This window comes from Crocuta crocuta, unplaced genomic scaffold (assembly GCF_008692635.1).
Source record: "Crocuta crocuta isolate KB4526 unplaced genomic scaffold, BGI_CrCroc_1.0 scaffold2, whole genome shotgun sequence".
Lineage (NCBI taxonomy): Eukaryota > Metazoa > Chordata > Mammalia > Carnivora > Hyaenidae > Crocuta > Crocuta crocuta.
In genome coordinates, this window is record NW_027528640.1 from 6,030,245 (window position 1) to 6,054,728 (window position 24,484).

General features: G+C 45.5%; 1 protein-coding gene across 2 annotated transcripts in view; it reads right to left on the reverse strand.

Annotated features, from left to right (window-relative positions):
* SGMS1 (sphingomyelin synthase 1) overlaps nucleotides 1-24,484 on the reverse strand; it is a 235,965-nt gene that overhangs the window by 147,545 nt on the left and 63,936 nt on the right. The window contains exon 1 of one of the 2 annotated variants that reach the window (XM_077755221.1): nucleotides 22,609-22,668. The exons of the other annotated variant lie outside the window; for it this stretch is intronic. The gene's annotated coding sequence lies outside the window, so the exon portion shown is untranslated. Of the gene's footprint in view, nucleotides 1-22,608; nucleotides 22,669-24,484 lie in introns of those variants that run through there. 2 annotated transcript variants of the gene reach the window in all.

The following is a 24,484-nucleotide window of genomic DNA, read 5'->3' on the forward strand; positions in this document are numbered from 1 at the left end:
ATCTCGGGGGCCAGCCTGACAGATGGCAAGGGGGAGGCAGCCTGCAGGACAACAGTACTGAAACCAAGCTGCCACTGTCCCCACGGACACGAGACACGGAAACACAGCGGACACGCTTGGATGCGGGCAACTTGGTCCCAAACTCTATAACTACATACAATGCAGTTGTTTTTTTTCTCACAGGGCAAGACAACGTGTGATTAGACACGAATGATATGGAGAGACCCTAAGACCACCAGATTAATTTAGTTATATTTTTATTTTTGTTTAAAAATTTTTAATGTTTTATTTCTGAGAGAGAGAGAGAGCGTGAGCTGGGGAGGGGCAGAGAGAGAGAGGGAGATATAGAATCTGAAACAGGCTCCAGGCTCTGAGCTGTCAGCACAGAGCCCGATGCAGGGCTCAAACCCACAAACCATGAGATCATGACCTGAGCCGAAATCGGACGCTTAACTGACTGAGCCACCCAGGCACCCCTATATTTTTGTTTTATTATGTTTTCCTATTAAAATTACACTTCATGAGGATAGTAGGAAGCAGACATTTTCCTCATTCTCACTCATCGACAACATACGCACATCACATTGAGGCTACATAACCTCAAGTGCAGAGTCAGTGCCTTCTTCTAGCATCTAACTCTCAACAAACACAGTTTGATTGGACGGATTCTTTCTGTCCTCTGCTTGGAGAAGAACCTTTGCAGTCTCTCGTGGGGGGAGGATTCAAGGGCGGGTTGCCAGGCCCCAGGCACTGCGTCAAGCTCACGGTGACTGGACGGTGCAATGTGCCCCTATGGACACCGCCAGGCTCCCTTCTGCTGGCGGCTGGCATCACCCTCTTTGCCAGGGAGAACGACACAGATTACACTCCAGGAAAGCCTTCACCCGCTCCTCACGGCACAGCATTCCTACCGCTTCCAGATTTAAAGACTTAGCATCAAGGGCAAACTGAATGTCTCCTCCCAGCCCTCCTCCTCCAACCCTCCTTCAACGTGCAGGACATCATGATTCTCTTGGGAAGTCCCAGCTCCTTCTCTGAGCTGCTTGCCAGGGTGTAAAAGAAAACATAAACTATAAAAAAAAAAAAAATTCACCCATTCACTACCCTGCCTCTCAAAGGGCTTACCTCATCCTCCGCTTCTGGAAGGTGCATTTGAATAGAGGAGTTTGAAGGAACAGGTTCATCCGGAAGGAAAGGACAGGTTTACACACTAAAATGTGGGTGCAGAAGGGGAGCATTTCACGAGGGGGAGGCAAACATTTTCAGAGAAATACAAGGTGCTAGTCATTCCCAAAGGTGATAGAGTGAAAGCTGCTGTGAGAGAAATGAATGGTGACTGCCTATAGGCTAATCCCTGAAGACCTGAGTGTGACCTCATGCCCACCGCCACCCCTCTGCCCTTTCCCCAAGAGGGGGCCAGTGCCTTCCTCAGAAGAAGGAGGAAAGAAAAGGCACCTCACCCTTCCTTCCGCAAGCATTTACTGCCTGGGAGCACACAGAGATGCGAGAGAGGCTTCCCTGAAGGAGCTCACAGTCTGGCCAGAAGGAAAACCCAAACCAGTACTAGCATTTCTGGGTGGCCAGGGAGGCCAGGGAGGTAAATGACATGGAAGAATCCAAGTGCTTCCCTGCCAGGGGCCAGGCGCCATTCCTGGACATGTGGCGGATCTCATTCTTATCCTGGAAACCAGCCATGAGACTGGCCAATGTCTCGTCCTTTCCTACCTACAGGAAGGAGGGCATGAGGGACCCAGAAAAGGGTCTTGCAAACAAAGGTATTTCTTTTTTCTACTTAAATCCTTAGATAGCCCCAATATAAAATCTATATCCATTTTCCCTTTCGAAAGCTGCCCAGAAGAGTCTCAGGGGCTGACAACTTGTGCCAGTGCATTCACAAACTGAGGGACTTTCTACCATTGCAGGGCTGGTGTCCAGGGCCCTGTCCACAATGTCCCCCCCCTCACCCCCCATTTTACTGCAGCAGAGTTTGGTTCTTACCAACACTCTATCCATGGATGAGCCAATATAACCTTCCTCAAGTGTTATTAATTACAGCTCCCTAGGGCACCTGGGTGGCTCAGTCTGTTGAGTGTCCAACTTTGGCTCAGATCACGATATCACGGTTAGTGAGTTCAAGTCCCATGTCAGGCTCTGTGCTGACAGCTCAGAGCCTGGAGCCTGCTTTGGATTCTGTGTGTGCCTCTCTCTGTCCCTCCCCTGCTCATGCTTTCTCTCTCCTCTTTCTCTCTCCCCCAAATAAATAAGCATTAATCTAAAATAAATAAGCATTAAAAAACATAAGGGGCGCCTGGGTGGTGCAGTCAGTTGGGCATCTGACTTTGGCTCAGGTCATAATCTCACAGTTCGTGAGTTGGAGCCCCGCGTGGGGTTCTGTGCTGACAGCTCAGAGTCTGAAGCCTGCTTTAGATTTTGTGTGTGTCTCTCTCTGCCCCTCCCATGCGCTCTGTCAAAAATAAACATTAAAAGTAACAACAATAATAATTACAGCTCCCTGCAGGCAAGAGCCACCCGTCTTCTGTGCTTCTCCCGCTCTCAGTATCCAGGGGAGACATGGGTAATCACCCACAAAATCCCACCAGGTTTTCCTCTACCCGTTCTAGCAAATCAAACTTCTCTGGGCAGTTTGCCCACCTTTACTCTCCACACTTAGTCATCATTTTCAAAACTGGAGTATTATCCACCATCAAAACATCTATTCATTGTGAGCTGGGTGATGCTGTGGGTCTCTGTAAGGTCCTCCCCACCCCTGCTCCCTCGCTGCCAGTCCTGCCCATCACAGGCTTCTCCAGAACAACAGACACAAATGTGCTTACAATAATAGAGGAGTTTTCCACATGGCCTTTCTTTTACTTAACAAAAACACCTTTCTCAAAATACCACATGCGCCCCCAATACATTCTGGATTGGTACTTACTTTCACCTCGCACTGTTATAATTTACCTTTCATTAAAGTCATCTTTACACAGTCTTATGTCACTATCAAAAAAAAAAAAGGTTTAATTACAGAAGGATCAAAAGCTATAATCCTTTTTTTTTTTTAGATATTTATTTTGAGAGGGAGAGATCGTATGGGAAAGGGACAGAGAGAGAGAGAGAGAGAGAGAGAGAGCGAGAGAGAGAATCCCAAGCGGGCTCCATGCTGGCAATGCAGAGCCAGACTCCGGGGCTCAATCCCACAAACCATGAAGAGTCTGACACCCAACAGAGCCCAGAAGTTACAATCCTTCTGAAATACTACCTAAGGGCTTTCTCATCTACTGTAGTCCCACATAGTGTCCATTTGGAACACTATCGCCCCAACGAGTCTGAGAGTTTCATAAGCATCCGTTTTATCATACTGAGATAGGGAAACCGAAGGGCCCCATTAAAGCCTCCTTTTTGCTCCTTTTCCCTGCATCCCGTCAGGACCAGCACCCCCACATTACACATGCTGCATAGCGCAAAGAGCGAGTGTCCTCCCCGTAAGGGACACGGAGTCATTGGCTGCTCTATAACAGATAACATCTCAGGAAGGACCAGGAGAGAAGCCACCATATGGGAATTCCAGACCATGGAGCTGGACATCCCCACAGGGACCCGCTGGCCCCCAGGAGTAACACGTGGGCCCTCCACTTTGTTCTGACCGGTTCCCAGATGCCTGAGGGGACGCGTACACCACACCCCAAACAAAGATGGGCCTCTACTCCTTTCTGAGTCTCCCGGGTGCTCCGTCCGTACCTGCCCTCTCTATACCTCTGGTAAACCCCGCTCTCACTCCCTCCAGGCTCCAAGATGATTTTCGTCCTCCTCCTGCACGTCACGGATGCTCCCAGCTGGTCCCGCGGGCCACCCCATGTCTGCGGAAGGCCCCCCAGCATCTGCGTCCCAAGCACAGGGCCCGCACGTCAGCAGTCCCACAGATGTACGTTAAAAACGAATCCAAATGCCTTGCCTTTTGAAGCTTATTTCTTTTTAGATATTGGAAAGAATAAATATTTAATGAAAATGAAAGGACCTCAGAACAATGAGAACTTTCTAATTTCCTTTTTAAGTACTTTGAAGTCACATTAGGGCTTCCAGAGAAAATTCAGCATGAAATGGCAAACCAAACTACCACGATATACTCTGCCAGTCACAAAAGCGGTCTTTCNCTAAAAGAAGAAACATTTAGCTAGGAAGAATAGAAGACGGTCCAAAAAGACATCCCAAATTTACTCTGACAGAAAAACAGATTGAATTATTAAACCCAGTTCCAAGCGGATCACTGGACACGCTTCTTGGCCTTACTCACACCTGATGTAAGCGGACATATGTCAGCACCTGCCCAGCCCCCTACTTCCGGGGGGCTCCACCAGGTGACACAGCGTCAGACACACAGCCACAGCCCACTTCCCCTGCAGGAATGCCTGACCAGAGGGAGCCATTCACTGGCAGGCCAGGGACCTACGATGACAGGGCCACCAATCATATTCTCCGCCTCAAAATCAGGACTGCGGAAGCCCTCCTGGAGGCTGCCTGCAGGGGTGGGGGTGAAAGGTCAGGAGGGCCCCAGACTCAAGGAGCTACGCCCACATCACCCTTTCCAGTACCTTCCCTGAGTGAGCCCCACTCGGTTTTCCCCAAGAGGGAGCTCTGGGCAGCAACCTACCATGAATCTTTCGGTGGGGACCTACCATGGAGCACAAGCAGGGGAGGGGCAGAGAGAGAATCCCAACCAGGCTGTGCACCATTGGTGCAGAGCCCCACCCGGGGCTTGATCCCACCAACCCTGAGATCAGGACCTGAACTGAAATCAAGAGTGGATGTTTAACCAAGTGAGTGACCCAGGCATCCCTAAACCACCTTCTTTTAAATTGCACAGCTCACATCACTTGGTAAGAAGTTCAGGGCCATGTTCTTCAGGAAGTGTGGCTTCTCTCTCCTCTGGACAAAGGTTCCGCAGCTAGAAAATGAGGCCAGTTCTTCGGAAGGTCTCTGTGTTCCTGTCTGTGCATGCGCCCTGAGCACAGAGGGGGCACCTGGCCGGTTGCCACGCCCCCTTCAGACTAAGGATGACTCCTCATGGGGCTTCTGGGGCAATGACGAAAATGTTCTCGATTACCTGGGCTGTCAAATGATGAATTCTGATCCCATTACATGCATAATTTTTTCCTATAAAAGTTCCTAAAACGTGCCACTTCCAGGCTGTCCCATTTTGGCCGTTCGTACAAAAAGTATTGGAATTTCTCATGCTGTTTTCAGTTGCTCTATTTTTCATTTACAATAAATACACAGTGCTACAATGCCCCACTTCTCCCTTAAAGAAACTAAGAAGCAGAGAAAAGAGTACTATTTGCTTAGTCATTGGGCAAAATATTTAGATGAGAAATAGTGCTACCACCTTAACCATATTTTTAATATTCCACTTGGGTGGGGTGGGGGTAGGGGTTAATGGTAACAAAACCAGACACTGGAAATCCAAAATCTATCTTAGAGATTCTTGCCACACAGGTCTTAACAAATTAGAAGAGCTTTGTCTCAGGGTCTAAAACATAAGCATTCAACCAATGAAACTGATCAAAAAGTATTTTTTAAATGATGTCAGAAAGGGGAGCCTGGATGACTCAGACGATTAAGCATTTGACTCTTGGTTTCCACCTGGGTCATCATCTCATGGTTCCTGAGGTCGAGCCCCTTGGCCAGCCCCACATTGGGCTCTGCGCTGACAATGAGAGTCTGCTTGGGATTCTCTCTCTCCTCCTCTCTCTGTCCCTACTGGCCACTTGTGCTCTGTCTTTCTCTCTCTCTTAAAATAAATAAACTTTTTAAAAAATGTCAGAAAAACTGTTCAAGGAGCAAAATAAATCCTTCTGTGTCCCTTCAATGGCATGCCAGACATCACCCAGCGGGCCTGCCGAGGGCCCTCCGAGCCAACGGGGCACACGCCTTTGACCGACTGTCTATGTCACACACCGTGCAACTGTCAGGGGTTCCAAATAATCTGATCTACAGCAGTGCAAATAAGGTCTGATTCCTGCCTAGAAGAAAGGGTAGCCCAAAACTGCACATTGTACTATTTTTCTAACTAATTTTGTTATCCTTATCCATTAATAAAATCGTTTCAGTAATGCCTTTTTTCCAGTTTCTCAAATTTTCTTTTAATTCCCTCCCGGAATAAAATAAAACTGATGACAGGGGCGCATGGGGTGGCTCAGTCGGTTAAGCGTTAGACTTCAGCTCAGGTCATGATCTCACGGTCCATGGGTTCGAGCCCCGTGTTGGTCTCTGTGCTGACAGCTCAGAGCCAGGAGCCTGTGTCTCCTTCTCTCTCTGCCCCTCCCCCACTAGCACGGTCTCTCTCTTATTTTCTATTTAATAAAAACATTTAAATTTTTTTTTAAAAAACCAATGACATATGTTCATTTACTAACTACATGAAACACATTTTTAACTTTTTGAAAATTATTCTTTAGCAGCAATGATCCATTTTAAAAATCGCGCCATTATAAATCTCTAGAAAAGTATTCACAGCAACTGGTAACAGTGCAACCCACTAGGCTGTGAATTAACTGGTCCATGCTATTTGGGAACAAGATCCTTACAACTCAAAATGATACAGGTGGTAATATACAAACGTCAAGGCCATCACAGAAATCTCACTCCCGATACTTCAGTACGTGACAACTAATGCAAAGCCTTGAACTTCAGTTATATAGATGTGTATCATGCATCTTCTTCTTAAGAGATATAAACAGATTCCAAGTAAATGCATATAGCAGATGAGGTGTGTGTGTGTGGTGTGTTTAAAAACCATAGCTAAAAATATAGTCAGAGCTATGCAATGAAGACAAGTAGAAAACACAACCTAGGAAGCGAAGCAACACCATTTATTCAGAAAAAAACAAAAAATCTTGGTTCTAATCTGTTGCCCTTGTGCTTAAATTTTCCGAGCTAAAGAGCTACACAGCAAAATTAGCAAAGCAAAACACACACATGTAGGCAGGAGTTTTTAAATTCTCAGAACCTTTAAACTCCTCAAAACAAGGGTCTGGGGTTCTTTACCCATCACTTCGTATGACTTCTTTAAACAGGAACTCCAGACATCAAGCAGGAAACAGGGCCAAATCATTCCACTTTATAGAAACAGTGAGAAGAAGGTTAATTCTACCATTCATTTTTCTAAATCTTGTACGAAAACCCATCAACCAAAAATCAATAGTTTCTCAATATAAATAAACCTGATATATGAAAATACATTACAGTAAGTATTTACACAGTAGAAATCACAAAGATGCCTGCAAGTCACAAGTCTCCTACTAAGACTTAAAATAGGAAATTTATTTATGCAATTTCCACAATGTGATTTAAACACACTTTTCAAGGTAACCACACCGTGTTCAGGAAACCATGTAAAGCTATGTGCATGTGTAAACCTGGCCACGTGGAACCACACCCTTAGGTTTAGAGAACTCAGAAGCTTCATGTCACTCCCAGATCTGTGCTGGTACCCCCTTGGCCAGGACAATCTCCTTCTCCTCTTCAGTGCCTACTCTTCCCTTCCAGGACGCATCTGCCCGGCTCTCCACTCTGGGGATGTCAGCGGAATTGCAATAAAAATCCTTCTGTGGAGGCAGTGACCTTTGTCTCTTTGCTCCAGAATTTCTCGGAACCTTGAAAATGCTAATGAGCACAGGGAGTCTCCACGAAAAGACTGCAGTAATGTACCATCTCTTGCTTCTCAGAACTCCAAAGACTAGTCCCCAGGAATTCATATCCAAGTGAAAATGATTCACTTAGCTTGGCTCTTGAGTTTCTTCCACTGAGTGTATGTATTCCTCAGCCCCGAGCTAGGTGTCCACCCAGGCCAGCCACTGATGTCTTAAGTTTGTATCGTTTAGGGGCACCTGGGTGGCACAGTAGGTGAAGCATCCGTCTTCAGCTCAGGTTATGATCTTGCAGTTCATGGGTTCGAGCCCCGTATCAGGCTCTATGCTGACAGCTGAGAGCCCGGAGCCTGTTTCAGACTCTGTGTCTCCCTCTCTCTCTCTACCCCTCCCCTACTCACACTGTCTTTCTCTGTCTCTCAAAAATAAACATTAAAAAAACTTTAAGTTTGTATCATTCAAGTACTAACAACCAGAGGCTACAAAGCATCTTCTTCCTTAGAAGGCCCGGGTTAAAACAAAAATCCTCAAATGGCTCAGTTATCAAACAATAGAATAAGATTTCACTGTCCTGATAAAAGAAAAGTAATTTTTCTGGGCTGAATTTTTCCTCTTTTAGTAAGTGAAAATCTGTAAGATATTACAGTTTTCCTACTCTCCCCGTTTGAAAAAATGCTAGATGTTCTTGGAATGATAGGAGAAAATAAAAACATGCACAGACAAGAAAAATGGCCAATAATCTTAGTCCAAGAAAAATGGCCAATAATCTTAGTCCTCAATCAGAAGCATTTAACCACTTTGAAATTTTTCCAGTCCTTCTGCAGGACAGGAATCTTGTTTGATCCACTAGTATATATAGTGTGAAATCAAAACTTTTTACCTTTCTGTGTAATTCTTGTATATTTCTTGCATATGTTTGTACATTTTATATACTTTATATATATTATATACTTATTTCATAAATTCATTCATTTTATAAGTTTAGGATGATAGGCTCAGTTTCATAATCGTCATGTCATAACATATAAACATGTTTCCACTATTAAAATATTTTTTAACATCTTCCCCCCCACCCCCCATTTGGAGAGGTGGTCACTTCACTGCTTTGTGGAGAATTCAAGTTTTCCCCCAAATTCTAATAACATTTATTTTTTTAACTTTATTTATTTGTTTGTTTGTTTGAGAGAGAGCAGAGAGGGGAGCAGAGGGAGAGAGAGTGAGAATCTGAAGTAGGTAACCTGCCCAGTGCAGAGCCCGACACAGGGCTCAACTCCAAGACCCTAGGATCACGACCTGAGCTGAAATCAAGAGTTGGCCCTCAACCTACTAAGTCACCCAGGAACCCCCACATTTATTTTCTTGTAACAGTTACGCATATTTTAGAAAACAGGGTTGGTTTTACCAAATGCAGGACATAATATATCATTTTGTAACTTGTTTTCATTTCACACTGTATCCTAAGCACCTTCTTTAAATATACTTCTTGGGTTATTTCCTGATTTTTTTAAACAACAACCATCAACCCAGCCAAGTTTCACACGATCTTTGTGAGTCCAAGTCATCATTAATAATATCTATAACCATAATATGTCATTACTACAGGTGGAAATAAATATGCACGCATTATAAGGATGAACCACCTCAGCCAGGAGATACCCTAAATCTGTTGTTTTGTTAATTTTTTAAGAGTTCTCTAATGCCAAGCTTTTGAATCAGCAGTCTTTCCCTAATGAAAGACAGCCATAAAATAGCTCTCAGTCATTCAAAGTGCCTCCAAAGGGAATTACTGATTCAGAGTTTTTCCAGGTCACACTCCCCAGTCGCCATGAAGAGGTGGAGGGGAAGATTACTGTCCTGTTACTATGATTTGGGGGATTTCAAAACAACCTCTGCAATTTATTTTAATGTTTTGTTTATTTCTGAGAGAGAGAGAGAGACAGAATGAGCAGGGGAGGGTCAGAGAGAGAAGGAGACACAGAATCTGAAACAGGCTCTAGGCTCTGAGCTGCCTGTCAGCACAGAGCCCGATGCGGGGCTCAAATCCATGATCGGTGAGATCGTGAGCTGAGCCAAAGTCAGACACTTAACCGACTGAGCCACCCAGGCGCCCCTGCAATTTATGAATTAGTGATGAAAGGTCACTATCAACAGTTTCAATCAACTTGTCTCTCCCACAGTCAGTAATAGACGCATATCCCTCAACACCTCCAAGTTCGTGTAAGGGCATCTGAAGAAGACAGACTGCAATACCTAGAGATTCCTTCCCATCACTCCTCAAAAGCCATTTCTGGATTTATCAGTTTCCTCAGGTTCTGCGGCTTCACTGATTAACCACAGGCCAATTCTTTTGCTGCTTTTTCTTTTATTGAAGTATAAGTGACATACACTCTCCTATTCGTTTCAGGTGTATATCATAGTGATTCAACATTTTTATATATTATGAAACGATTCCCACAATAAATTTAGTTACCATCTGTCATCATACAAAGTTATTACAATATTATTGACTACATTCTCTACACTGTACATTACACCCATGACTTAATTTATATCTGGAAGTTTGTACCTCTTAATCCCCTTCGCCCATTTCTCCCATCCCCTCAAGCCCCTCCCCTGCTGGTAATCAACAATTTATTTCTTCCATCGAGGGGTCTGTTTCCATTTTATTGTTTCTTTGCCGTCTTGTGTTTTAGATTCCACCTATAAGTGAAATCATACAGTGTCTGCCTTTGACTTATTTCATTTAGCATCATACTCTCCAGGTCTATCCACATTGTAAACAAATGACAAGATTTCTCTTTTTTTCTTTTTTGTGGCTGAATAATATTCCTGTGTGTGTGTGTGTGTGCGCGCGTGTGCATGCGCACACACATGCACTCATGCATACACACATACACACCACATCTTCTCTATCCATTCATTTACTGATGGGCACTTGGGCTGCTTCCATAACTTGCCTCTTGTAAATAATGCTGCAAAGAAGGGGTGCATCTATCTCTTCAAACTGGTGTTTGCATTTTCTTCAGATAAATACCCAGAAGTGGAATCGCTGCATAGTATGGTAGCTCTAGCTTTAATTTTTTGAAGAAGCTTGCGCCAATTTACATTCCCACGGACAGTGTAACAAGGGTTCCCTTTTCTCTACATCCTCAGTGACATTTGTTAGATTTGTCTTTTTGATACTGGCCATTCTAACAGGTGCAAGGTGATGTCTCGTTTTGATTTCCATTTCCTTGATGACTGGTGATTTTAAGCATCTTTTCATGTGTCTATTGGCCACTGTAGGTCTTCTTTGGGGGAAAAATGTCTATTCAAGTCCTCTACTCACTTTGTAATCAGGTTGTTTATCTTTTGACATTAAGTTGTGTAAGTTCTTTATATAGTTTGCCTATTAACCCCTTATTGAATGTATGATTTACAAATATCTTCTCCCACTCAGCAGGCTGCCATTTCCTTTTGTTGATGGTTACAACCATGATCCAAATCTCATGCCAAATCAACTCCATGAGATTAAAGATGCTCTTTACTTTTTTTTTTTAATGTTTTTTATTTATTTCTAGGAGAGAGAGACAGCGTGAGCAGGGGAGGGTCAGAGAGAGAGGGAGACACAGAATTCGAAACAGGCTCCAGGCTCTGAGCTGGCAGTCAGCACAGAGCCCGACGCGGGGCTCGAACCCACGAACCGCGAGGTCATGACCTAAGCGAAAGTCGGACGCTTAACCGACTAAGCCACCCAGGTGCCCCAAAGATGCTCTTTAAAAAAGAGAATTATCTGATGACCTTCCCTGCATAATGAATCAACTTCTTCATTAAGTACGTTCTCAAAAAACCACATTTCATATTCTATAGGCATACTATTTTTTTTTAACTTTAGAGAGAGCACGTACTCGCACACACAGCCGCGCGCATGTGAGTGGGGTAGGGCAGAGGGGGGAGAGAGGCGGAGAGAGGGCNGCTCAGTGTGAAGTCTGACACGGGACTTGATCCCACAGCCCTGGGATCATGATCTGGGCTCAGATGCTCAGCCCTGAGCCACCCAGGTGCCCAGTTTACTGTGAATGAATGAGGGCAATACTGTCAGGCAAACAGAGGTTCCATTGCCAGAACTAGTCTCTACCCTGTTCCTGTACAGTGAGCACTATGGCTGCCTGGTGACCTACGTGGAGGTAGGCAAGTCATCTTTTAAAATTATCCTGTATTGAGGATACAGAAAGGGCATGAATAGTTGTTTACCATAAACAACAGGCAAAATCTGTACCCAATTCAACCACAGAACTTAAAACCGTATCTGCCACACAACAGGCAGATAATGAGTTTTCTGAAGAAGCACATGTCTTCGAACAAGACCATTTTTCATTCACCGGAAATGGTTCCCATCAGGATTAGTACATAGGAGGTTATTTAACCTGCCTTTTATTCTACTTAAATTCTGGGGCAGCCTCCACAAACAGCTGCTAGGGTAGAAGTGACAGGTCTCATCAGAAGCATCCTTAAACATTTTAAAAGAAAGACCATGTTTGAAATAACTTTTCTAGAATAGCCCCAGATTTGTCCTGTGGCTCCGCACTGTGCTGTTTCAACTCAATGACATCAACCCCCCACATCTCCCTGGGAAAGGGCAAAACTCACTCCTTAGAAACCAAACACAGCTCCGTGAAATACACTTGCCCGAAGCCACCTGCCCATGTGCAGAAATGGTCCCCACCTCAACAGATGTGGAGTCCAGTCAGCTGCCAATTCATTTTTTGACTTTGAAAAAGTCTTTCCTGCCATCTCAGTGCCTCCGGGTGCGTGTGGGGGTGTAAGTGCGAGTTTACCCTGTGACACAGGAAGCCGGGCGAGACGCTATCTCTCATCTCCGATTCGGGACTGAAATGATTTGCACTTACAATTATTCCAATTATTCTAACGATCCCAAATTATGAGCACGAGTCGAGTTTGATTACTGTTGATTAAAAAATTGCCATGGGACGCAATGTGGGATAATGGATGATACAAGTTTAAAATTAAGAAATGTAAATATGACACCGAGTAGAAGACATTGGAAATATGTGGGGGCATTCTTGGATGGCAGGCACAGTCATTGGGGCTCCTGCCGCATCAAGTGAGTGGGGTCTAGAGAAGCCAGATGTTCTCAAGTATGTGGGACAGGCCCATACCTGCGGTCCCGCCTTAAACAACAACTGTGAGCAATGCTGAGGGATCTGGATTGCAGGCCACACGGTTTCTCATGAGCTGTGTGCCCTTTAATGACCTGTGGTTAAGCCACTGAATTCTGAGTCTCAAGTTCCTCCAAGGTAAACTGGAAAGATGAGTATTCACCTCACAGGGTTCTTTGGGTGATATGTGGCGTGGGCTTGAAGGAATGTCCCACGTCCCCATCCTGGCCCTACACCTGCGAACTGGGAGCCCCTATGAATCCACTTAACCCCTCCAGTCTCCTCATCCATGAAATTCGGGCAAAAAAGTGGCAGAGTTTTGATGAGTAGGGGCTCAATGCACATCAGCCACGTTACTATTAGAGCAGGGCTAATTACTAATAGGTGTGCGACGGGCGCTCCCAACTCCATGGCCACTCGAAACCAGCAGGAGAATCCAGGCTCACACTTCCAAAAGCTCAGTGATGACACCGCATCTCTGATGACCAGTGACGAGAACAATTAGTAATAGACCAGCAGGGTGTACTCATTAGTGACATTGGCGTTTCAGCAAGTGGTCTCTTAAAACAAATCTGCAAACTAGTGTTCTGTCTTGCTTAAAAAAAAAAAAAAAAAAAAAGACACATGAATGACACTGACTAATGTGGCACGGTACATGCAGAGCTTTCCAAGTCCGCCCCACAATATAACTAATAGTCTAGAGGATTAAGTGGCAAAGCCCAGCATCCAAACTCCAGGTTAAACCCTGAAACACGTAACCAAAGAGCTACAACATCCCAGAACCAGTTTCTTCCAACATCCTGACACCCTAGTAAGATTTAGCTTTGAGAAAATAGTGGGTATTTTTGCAAACAGCGTTGCAGACATGCGTAGTTATTAATAAGTTTACCGCCTGCCCTGTAAGAAGCTAACATGCATGAAGCTGGCAGGAAAATGTCACGTGGACTGCTAACACCCAAGTGCAGATGAAAACAGAGCAGCAACACAGTTATTTGGGGACAATACGTTGTAAACACCTCAGGCGCTTAAGACTTTGCACTAACACACTCAGCACATCTCCAGTGTTCAGGAGGCTGAAGTGCCTCATCCGAGGAGTGAGTGAACCCCATTCTAAGCCCATCATGGTAGCTTGAAGTTCTGGGATGTAAACGGGGTCCTGGGTGCTCAGAGTCAGGATCATGCTGTATCTGCAAAGGGAGGGACTTAATTAATGAGTAGACTGTACTTGCCAGAAATCACACATGCTTGAGACACCTTCCTTTCGGGAGAAAATGTTTGAAGAGATACCTCATATTTAATTGGCTCAGTTTCACAACTGCTGTTAGGATGCAAGGTGAAGGACAACTGGCCATCCACCCAACAGACTTTCAAGTTCTGGCTGTCCCAAGATCTTCCATGGACATATATCCTTTGACAGAGAAGTTTACTGTATAGATATACTCAGACATGTGTGCAATGACAAAGGATATACCTCTGCATATGGCTTATAAAAGCATAAGTGGGGGAGGGGGGGATGGTTAAATACATCTGGTCATTCCATACACTGCAACTATGTAGCTACTACAACCAATGGGACAGACTTATGTGTGCTGATCCGTAAGCACCTCCTAGGAGTACCGCCCAGTGAAAAGCGTGAAAAGCGCAAGGCATGGAACGGTGTGGACCTTGCATGCAGTCTGTGCTTGTATTTGCATAGAACATATGAAGAACCAAGACAACTGAAACCGGCGTGCGGAAGCATTGGGGGTTTCACTTTCTAGATCCTTCTGTGTTGCTTAGAGAATTTTTGTGAAGCACGTGCATATATTTCATTTGCCAATGAAAAAAGGAAACAACTTTTTTTAAAAAGTAAAAGATAGATGTAGTAGTGATAGAGAGAGAGAGATTTTTCCCAGTTTCTCTTTAATATTGAATCTAACGTATTAAATGATAAGCATGACCAGGGCAGGCAGATTTTTAAAAACACAGCAGCAATTACAGTCCTAGCTTCCCTATGAAACTGCTAACCAGCTTTCCTAAATTCTGTTAGATGAGGTGTGAGTGCGTGTGCGCGCGTGTGCGCGCGCGCGCGCGCGCACACACACACACACACACACACACACACACACACACAATCCGCAGATGCCTGCAGGACACAGGCCCATAAAACGATTGAAAAGTTTGTTTTTGTCTTCTGGTATAAATCGTTCTTTAATGGCCCTAAATGTCTTGCCCCCTTAGTGTCAAGTATGTCACAGCACCAAGCACAAGGTCCTGCATAGAGTAAACATCACAAAAGCATCCTGCTGGTTGTCCGGCTCTTTCTCCCCTAGCCAGATGCCCGGGGGACCCGGGAGCAGTCAGCTTGAGCAAACGTCCATGGCTGGCCCAATCCTCAACTAACTCAGGCCAGCCCCATAGATATGGATAGGTGTCACCTTGCCCAAGAAGGAACAGATGTGGCCACAGCAGCTGCATGGCTCCCGGACCACAGTTTAGGGGCCGTCGGCCACCCCTGGGCCTTCCTAGCCCACATTCCTGGCAATCACATGGCTTCTAGACAATAAAAACAGCTCTCTCCTACCAGCACCTAGGCCTGCCCTCCTTCTGGATCCGTGCAGCACAAGTGCGTGACCTCAAGCAAACTGCTTGGCCTCCCCGCTCCTGTATTTCTCCATCTGCAAAATGGGCCCAGTAACGCCCCCTACTTACAGCTCCTGGAGCTGCAGCGAGGATAGGGCATGTAAGGCTTTCACCTAGGCGCTCTCCACACACGTCAGAGAGGAGCATCAAGCACCAGCATCTTCGCACACAGCCCTGAGGCCGCCTCCACTCTGGTATCCCTGATTCCACACTAGCATCTTCTCAGGAGCCAAGGTGATCTTAAAAGTGGGGAGGGGTGAGCTCACCCTGATGAGCTCCCTCTTGGTCCCACCAACAACACCCTGCTGTTATCACAGAACCAAGTCCAGAAGCTTCTCCAGGCTGCACCAACCATCAGTAACTCTGGGTCCACCCCCATGCCCCGCCCCCCCCCCGCACCAGCCAGATGCCCTCAATACTCTTTTTCGTTAAATGTGTCACTCTTACAAATAGGAGGATGCCTGATAAGGACCATTCTGCACTGGAGTGTGGGCACCACTCACCACCACGCTGCCAGTAGCTGGTAGGTATTAAATTCCGTTCCGTATCCTTCCATTGAGCGGTTCAGGCCACTTGATTCATCCACCCACCATCCAACACCGAGCTTAACAGAGAAGCACGACCCTCCCTTACAGGCTTCACTCTGGAAGTATCATCTTTAGCTAGCTGACCTTGACCCTCAGCCTCGAGCCCAGAACACTGCTGCTAATGCGCTCAAGGTATGCTGATCTCACCCTGGACTCTGTTTCTAAGAGAAGGTCACGCACTTTGCACCGACAAGATGAAGGGAATGAAGACTTCAAGCACGCTGAGAGTCAGAGAAATAAAGATTCAGGGTCTCAATGATTTCCCACCATCTTTACTTTCCCAATGAATGCTATCTGGTGGGTCGGAATAACGTAATTTGAGAAAGGTACCTGAGATGCAAGCCCCTTTTATCCTTCAGAGGGCAGAGTTCACAGCCAAGCACTTCAATCCTTTATTTTTTTTCTTTTGTTAAATTATTATGTCTAATTCTGGTAAAATATATGTAGCGAATTTACTATCCTAACTACTCTCATGTATATAGTTCAATGGTGTTAAGAATATTCAGGGGCACCTGAGTGGCTCAGTCAGTTAAGTGTCTGACTTTGGTTCAGGTCATGATCTCATAGTTCATACGTTCAAGTCCCATGTCGGGATCTGTGATGACAGCTCAGAGACTGGAGCCTGCTTCAGATTCTGTGTCTCCCTCTCTCTCTGCCCCTGCCCTGCTCACACTGTATGTCTCTCAAAAATAAACAAACATTTAAAAAAGCTTAAAAAAAAAAAAAGGAAGAATATTTAGTAGAGGGGCTCAGTTGGTTAAGCATCTGACTCTTCATCTTGGCTCAGATCATGATCTCACAGTTTGTGAGTTTGAGCCCCATGTTGGACTCTGTGCTGATAGCACAGAGCCTGCTTGATAGTTTCTCTCTCTCTCTCTCGCTCTTTCGCTCTGTCTCTCTGCCCCTCCTCCACTCATGCTCTCTCTCTCTCTCAAAATAATAAACTTAAAAAAAAAAAGGAATATTCAGTGTTGGGGCATCTGGGTGGCTCTGTCAGTTAAGCATCTGACTCTTAATTTCGGCTCAGGTCATGATCTGGCATTGTAGAATCGAGCCCCATGTTGGGCTCCATGCTGAGTGTGGAGCCTGGTTGGGATTCTCTCTCTCCCTCCACCACTCCTCTGCCCACATGTGTGCATGCATGACCTCTCTCTCTCAAAAAAAAAAAAATTTAATTTAAAAAATTTATAGAACTTACTATACAATCACCACCACGACCACATGCAGACTTTTCCATCATCCCAAACTGAACCTCTGTACTTACTGGACAAGAGCCACCCACCCTCTCCCACAGCCCCTGGAAGCCACCACTCTACCTTCTGTCTGTGTGGATTTGTCTGCTCCAGGGACCTCACGTCGGTGGAGGCAGACCGTACCTGTCCTTTCGTGTTGTCTTACTTCACTCAGCATGATGTGCTCAGGCACACCTACCTCATAGCACGTCAGCCCTTCCTTTGTGAAGCTGAATAGCACTGGACTGTGTATACGTGTCACACTTTGTTTACCCGTGTATCCACGGGTGGACACTGGGCCACCTCTACCTCTTGGCTAGTGTGGAAAGTGCTATCAGGAACTTGGGTGTGCAAATCTCTCTGCAAGAGTCCGTTTTCAATTCTTGGGAGCGTAATTTTCATTTTTGGAGGAACCACCAGACCTCTTTATAGTGGCTGTTTCCACCGGGGCACAAGGGTCCAATTTCTCCACAGCCTCATCAACATTTGCATTTTATGGGTGTTTTGTTTTGTTTTTCTACAGTGGCCATCCTAATGGCAACCCTTTATTTTTCAAACTTTCAAACTGGTTAACTGAATTAAATTTGTGTCTCACCTCTCACCTATGCAGTCGGTTAAGGATGTTAGCAAACCCACCTCTCTTGAGTATGCTAAATATTCACCTTCAGACAGGTGATTTTCATAGAGCAGCTAAGATGAAAACAAAAACAAACAAAAAACAGAAAACAAGCAAAAAAACACACTTAAAAAACCAAAAACAGAAAACTCTGGACACAAAATCACCCTGTATTCAAACCTGAAACTGCCACCTCGCAGACTGGTAAAGTGCCTTTTGTAAACCTCAGTTTACTCATTAATGAACTCGAGCTCACAGATTACTCATCTGTGAAACACTCGTTTCTGGAAGCCGTCGGGAGAAGTGCATCGCAGCCTGTGCCTGGCACCTCACCAGCTCTGGAAGAACAACAGGCAATGAGGAGGAGGGGTGCTGCGTGACTGTCAGAACACCATGAACAGGTAACTCACACAACAGTCCCACATTCAGCACTGTATTATCCATGTAGCCTCTCCTCGCGCTTGCTCCCTGCAATTTACACGCACCCTTTGCAAGCTTCAAAGCTGTCACTTAAGTGGTAAACAAGAGCTTGTCACATACTTTACATTGCATTTGATCTAGTTAAAGCGGAAAGGGAGAGCACACTGTAAGCAAGGCTGTTTTTCTCTGTTCTCTCGCTGAATAGTCAAGGGCAAATGGCTCTCTTTTAAATGTGTGGCTTTGGTTAAGTCACACCCTGTACTAAAAAAACAAGCAAGACCTGCTGAAGCCTCGCTGGGGACCCTTTACTTGGCTCCTTTATCTGGCATCTCGAGTACATTCACAGAACGTGAGGGAAAGGTGGAAATCATTTTACCCAAACTCCCACCAAATAACTGTTGCTGATTAGTTCTGTTTCTACAATTTATTAATAACTCCCAGTGAAGTATAAAGTACTTGGGAACCTGAAGCTGACTTCACAGTTAAGCAAATCAAATAAATGGAAATGGATCTTAAAATAAAAGTTAACTTAGGGGTTCCCTGGGTGGCATAGCTGGTTAAGCATCTGACTTCGGCTCAGGTCATGATCTCATGGTTCATAGTTCAAGCCCCATGTCAGACTGTGCTGACAGCTCAGAGCCTGGAACCCGCTCCAGATTCTGTGTCTCCCTCTCTCTCTGCCCCTCACCCGCTTATACTCTGTGTCTTTCTCTTTCTCAAAAAATCAATAAACATTTTTAAAAAGTTAAATTAAAAGGATGCTAATGCACCATCAAAAACACTCGTAGAGGGACGCTTGGGAGACTCAGCTGGTGAAGTGTCTGACACCTGGTTTCAGCTCACGTCATGAACTGTGAGTTCAAGCTCCACATCAGGCTCTGCAGTGGCAGTGCAAAGCGTGCTTGGGATTCTCTCTCTTTCTCTCTCAAATGAAATAAATAGAACTTTAAAAAAAATTTTTTTAATTAAAAGAAAGAACAACACTTTAGACCCTTACACGTATGTATGTCCTGGGTGTTTTTCTAAGCACTTTACAGCTATTCACACCTGTGATCTCACAGGGACTCTGATTTGGATCCCACTGGCATTACGATGCATGTCAAGTATTCCTTAAAATTTTGATGCAAGAGAAACATTCACGTAAAACAACACTCCAGAACTTTCATTATCTTACTGGCTTCAGGTTTCTAGACTGTCTGCATGTCTCCATCTTGGCTAACGTAAGCGCAGAGTAACCTCTTTCTCCCAGGAACCCTAGGAAGTGGCTGGAAACATGGGGATGCACTGGTAAGGCCTCTCTTGAGGTTCATTAGTTCAGGTTTAACCACAAAACTGTCTCAAACACTGTTCTGTTAAAATCCTTTCAGTTGCTTTCTAATTTCCAGTAACTAAGGTGTGTGAGTATGTCACATTTTATCTTTCACTGGTGGTCGAAGATTTAGCATGGGAAATCAGCCCACTGTCCGGAGAACTCTATCTCTAACTGGCCCTAGGAATGGCCTCCAAGGTGACGCGGACCAGTCTGACCACTTGTTTCAGAGACCATCCTTCCTCAGGGGTATCTCTGGGCTTCCTCCGATCACATTCAGATGCCGCATTCCTGGCCAGGGTGTGACACCAGAGCCTCCCCTCCAGGTCACAGGCCACTCACCGTCCCTTATAGGCGACTCTGATCCCTTATTTGGGATGCTGTCCAGGTTCCACACTGAATTACTACTATTTTCCCCTTTCTAAATCAATTATTACATCTGTGGGGAGAACAATGACATACTTTGATCTCAGAAACTGACTCGTGCATCTGACTGCTTAATAAATACCTGCTGAGCACCTGTCCCTTGCCAGGCACGGTGGCGATGCTGGAGATACCACCGTGGGAAGACAGACATCCCTGCCCTTGAGGACTTACAGAAAGGCAGGCCGTGGCAAGTAAATAAAGATAGTATCTGTGCTCTGGTGACACGTGCTTCCAAGTAAACGAAGCACGGATAGGCACCAGGGGGCTGGTGCTGGGACCTCAGTCCACTGCCTGCCCAGCACAGCACAGGAGAGGTCTTCCCAAAGCAGAAACTACCTCGTCACATCCTACGTAACACAGAGCAGCACATCAAGCCTTCTGTGCAGACACCCAGGGTCTTCATGGAGCACCCGGCCCTGCCACGTTCATGTCTTCTCTTCCTCTCTTGTGACTTGTGCTCTGGCCGTGACACCTAGGCTTCCCCCAAAACGTGTCTTGCCGTGGTCCCCATTTCTGCACCTGCCCCCCCCCCACTTCTGGGAGCTCCTCTCCCTCATCCATCACAGCACCTCCTGAGATGTGCCTCCAAGGCTGAAGGACAGGACAGAGGGAAGGAATCCTGCCTGCAAATTCTACCATTCTAACACAAATGAAAACAAGGTCCTAAATTGTCTGAAAATTAAGTAGCAACGATTTACAATTCCATGTTTTATACATCACTTTTATACAGAATTGTGTACTATATACAATGGTACTTGGTATATATATTTTTTAATTATCCTAGGTAGAGCACTTAATCAAATATGTTTGATTTTCCCCTCTTTTCTGGGTTAATTAAGGAAATTAATTTGCAGAGGTAATTCCATGATTCACACACAGGCTGAGAAAAATTAGCAGGCATTTCTTGAGCTACAGCAGCCTGTAAATAAACATGAATATGTGAATGCCCACAACCAAGCAGCACATACGCCCACCTGCACAGACCCCGGGAGCCACGGTGCAATGCGATTCAACAGGTTGTTCCTAAGACCTCATGGGGGCGCCTGGGGGGCTCAGTCGGTTAAGCTGCCAACTTCAGTTCAGGTCATGATCTCACAGTTCGTGAGTTCAAGCCCCACAGAAGGGAGGGGAAATGTCAGCTCTGTGCTGACAGCTCAGAGCCTGGAGCCTGCTTCAGATTCTGTGTCTCCCTCTCTCTCTGCCCTTCCCCTGCTCACACTCTCTCCCTCTCTAAAAAATAAATAAACATTAAAAAAGATTTCTAAAATCTATTGAGATACTCTGTCCTATGTTTGGTGCTGCAGGAGTTTCCAAAAAGGGCTGAAATAAGAAGCCCACTTGCAAAGGTGTTAGAGGATGTGGTGAGATATTCAAATCTATGGTTCATTAGAAGCTGAACCAAAAAAATCTTAGGACTAATTTTTTCTAGATAATTAGACATAATTACAGAAACAATTACAATTTTAAGCTTGAGTATTTAATGAAAATAAAATTGCACATTTTGCTTCATCGTCCATTTTTGCTGTATGTATATATGTATGTGTGTACGTCTGCTCTGGGGAGGGAGGAATTGGGCTTTGGGGTTCTCTTAAATTTGTTTCCTTGGACAGAGGGCTCGCTTTGTGGACAGAGACTGTCTTCACAGAACTGAACAGGAGAGTCACAAATGCCTGACATGGGCCCTGCTCCCCCCTGTCCCTCATGCGAACCCGTCGCCCTGGGAACCTCCGTCGCACAAGACCTCCATCTGCGGCTGTAACTGAGCAGAACCTGGGGAATCACCTCCCGCCTGTAAAAGAGGGCTCTGAACTTCCAACTCCAGCTTCCCACACACAAAGATGACTTCCAAACGAGGAAAGAAAAAGACAGCACGAGAAGCTGGGGAGGAACGCTGATGCCCAAGGGGGGAGGGGACGGCCCCCACTGAGGACCTGCTTCCTGCGCATTCATCCACGACAGAGAAGCAATCACACTCTGTACACTGACGCACCTCCGGCCCTCTCTACCTGGAAGGTTTAGTCTTTTGGGCCTGAGCAGAATAACAACTATCAGCCCACATCTCACATCTCACGTGTGCCTAATGAGCTGTTTCTAAATTCACTATAATTTTAGGATTCTGCTACTTAACACTGGGCAGATACAACATTTTGTCACCTGAGAACACCAGGGCAGGAGGAAAGAAAGAAGAAATACCTGTCCTTCAATCTCCAGATCCTTACCTTTAAATGTATTCCGGCAGACGCCCTCAAGACCTCACATGCTTTTTCTAAGGAAGTGACAAGGTGCAACTTTATACATATACATCAGCTTTTCAGTCTTAACAACAGCTCTCAGAAGCAGGTTGACTTGGTACAGGTGCGAAAATGAACTTATCACCCAAGTAAGACTCTCAGCACAAATCAGTTCTCCCATGAGAATGCAAAGAGGAACTACAAACAGTTAAGTCCCACCTGAAACAAAACAAACTAAAATACCAGTACGAAGCCATGACCCACACAATGGCTGCCAGAGAAACTCTTCAAGCCCTCAGAGAATCCTGGGAGAGAATCACCACCCCCATCCCTGCCCCAGCTGGACAGGAATCGCCACCTTACTGGGAATGACTGTCCCATGTTCCTCCCAGAGGCGTGAACCCCCTTGTGATGCCTGCAGAAAGCGCAGCCCTCCGTGAAAAAGTTTTAGATGCTCATCTGCCTTCGTCACTGAGAGGGAAATGATTAGCAACCGCCTGGGCAGGGAGGGGAAATGAACTTACGGGCTTGTGTGAAAACAACAAAACACTGTTTCTCCAGAACAGTTGATTAAGAACATGCTGTCCTAAGTGCAGTCAAGTGAAACGTTCCTTCCTGGTTCCCAGCCCTCAGAGGAGGAAAGAACAAAGCTGCTGGCTTGGCTGCCAATGAACAAAGCCTGGGGGTCACCTCCGTGTGCATACACTGTTCCAGGGTCACTGTTCTTCTGGCAGCCAGAACTGAGGCCGTGGAGACACTGAGGCCAGAGGGCTGTCAGAATATACTGACCGTGTTGCTGTATGTATTTATCACAGCAGGTTATTAAGGTCGTACGGGTTTTACAAAGAGAAAGAAGGAAGACAAAGAAAGCTGAGTAGGTAACACTGACGCTATGCTGTTTTGTAACTATATATCCTCTCCATGAGAATATATAAGATATTCTCATGGTCCTGGGAATCCAGAAGCATGTTCTATCTGCTCTGCTTAAGGAAGATTCTGAATGAGATGGCCCATCTGAACAGTGAACACATTTCCTGTGTAGAAATTGGGACACAACCTAGCAAGCCTAAACATGTATGTAGACTCCCCCCGGCAGAATTTTGCAACCAAGGAGAGGCTCACAAAATCCCGCTGTGTCCCCACCCTGCCCACCGAGCAAGATTCCCAGGCCCCTCCTCTGGAGATCTGACCCAGCAAGCCCAGGTGGCGCCTGAGAATCTCGACTTAACAAGCGCCCCGAGGAGATTCTTACACTCAGGCAAGTTTGGGGAACACCAGATTGGAACCATGATACCCGGCAACACCTCACTCTCTTTGCGGCAGTTTTACGTTTAAATCCCACTTAGCGTAGTATCAATTACAGTGCCTTATAAATGGTGACAATAATGAGTATTTGTCTTCTCCTAACCCCTCAAATAACAATACAATTTTGGTAATGCCCATTTTAAAGGAAGGGGTCACGTGACTTGTGCAAGATTACACAACCAGTGGGTGATGGGGGAGGGGAGGGTGTTCAGGCTGCAATGGCTACACTGGAAACCACTCCGTACACTGCCAGCTCTTCCGCAGCACAGATCTCGCTCCCTTGTCCGGGGATGGCAGTTGATTTACTCTCCAAGAGTCAAAAAGTAGAAAAACAGTTCTGAACTATCAGTCGTTTCAAATTACATACAGGCTGTGTGGACACCCAGAGATCCACCAGCATCTCTGAGAGGGGGTTTTCATCCTGTGCTGCTCCCACGTTTCTCTTCCAGGGAGCCTGATCCCAGCCTTCACATCTCTCCCAGAAAGTATAAAAGAGGCCAAAGGGCCACGGACCCTCCAAGAAAAACTCCTAAGTAGCTTGGAGAAATTGCAACGTGCTGTCATTAGGCCCTAAATCTGAACAATATTATCAGATGAAGAGCTAGATGTTTCCAACTCACTAGTAAAGAATAAAACAGTATGTGATATCCAAACATTTTTCATGGTTGCTTTTTTCAATCACATCTAACCTAACACTGGATTAAACCGTGTGTGTGTGTGTGTGTGTGTGTGTGTGTGTATCAAATGTTTCTATTTGTCGTGCCTAAAAAAGTCTTGACGTGTCAAATGAACGGTATGGTATCCCCAGCACCCTCCTCTTTCTAGCCTCGGATTATTTACAGGTCGATCAAGTTTGGAAAGAATACAAAATCAGAACCCAACTCAAAGTCACAATTTGTTCATCGAGTCCTTATCGAGGGCCGGCATGCGCTAG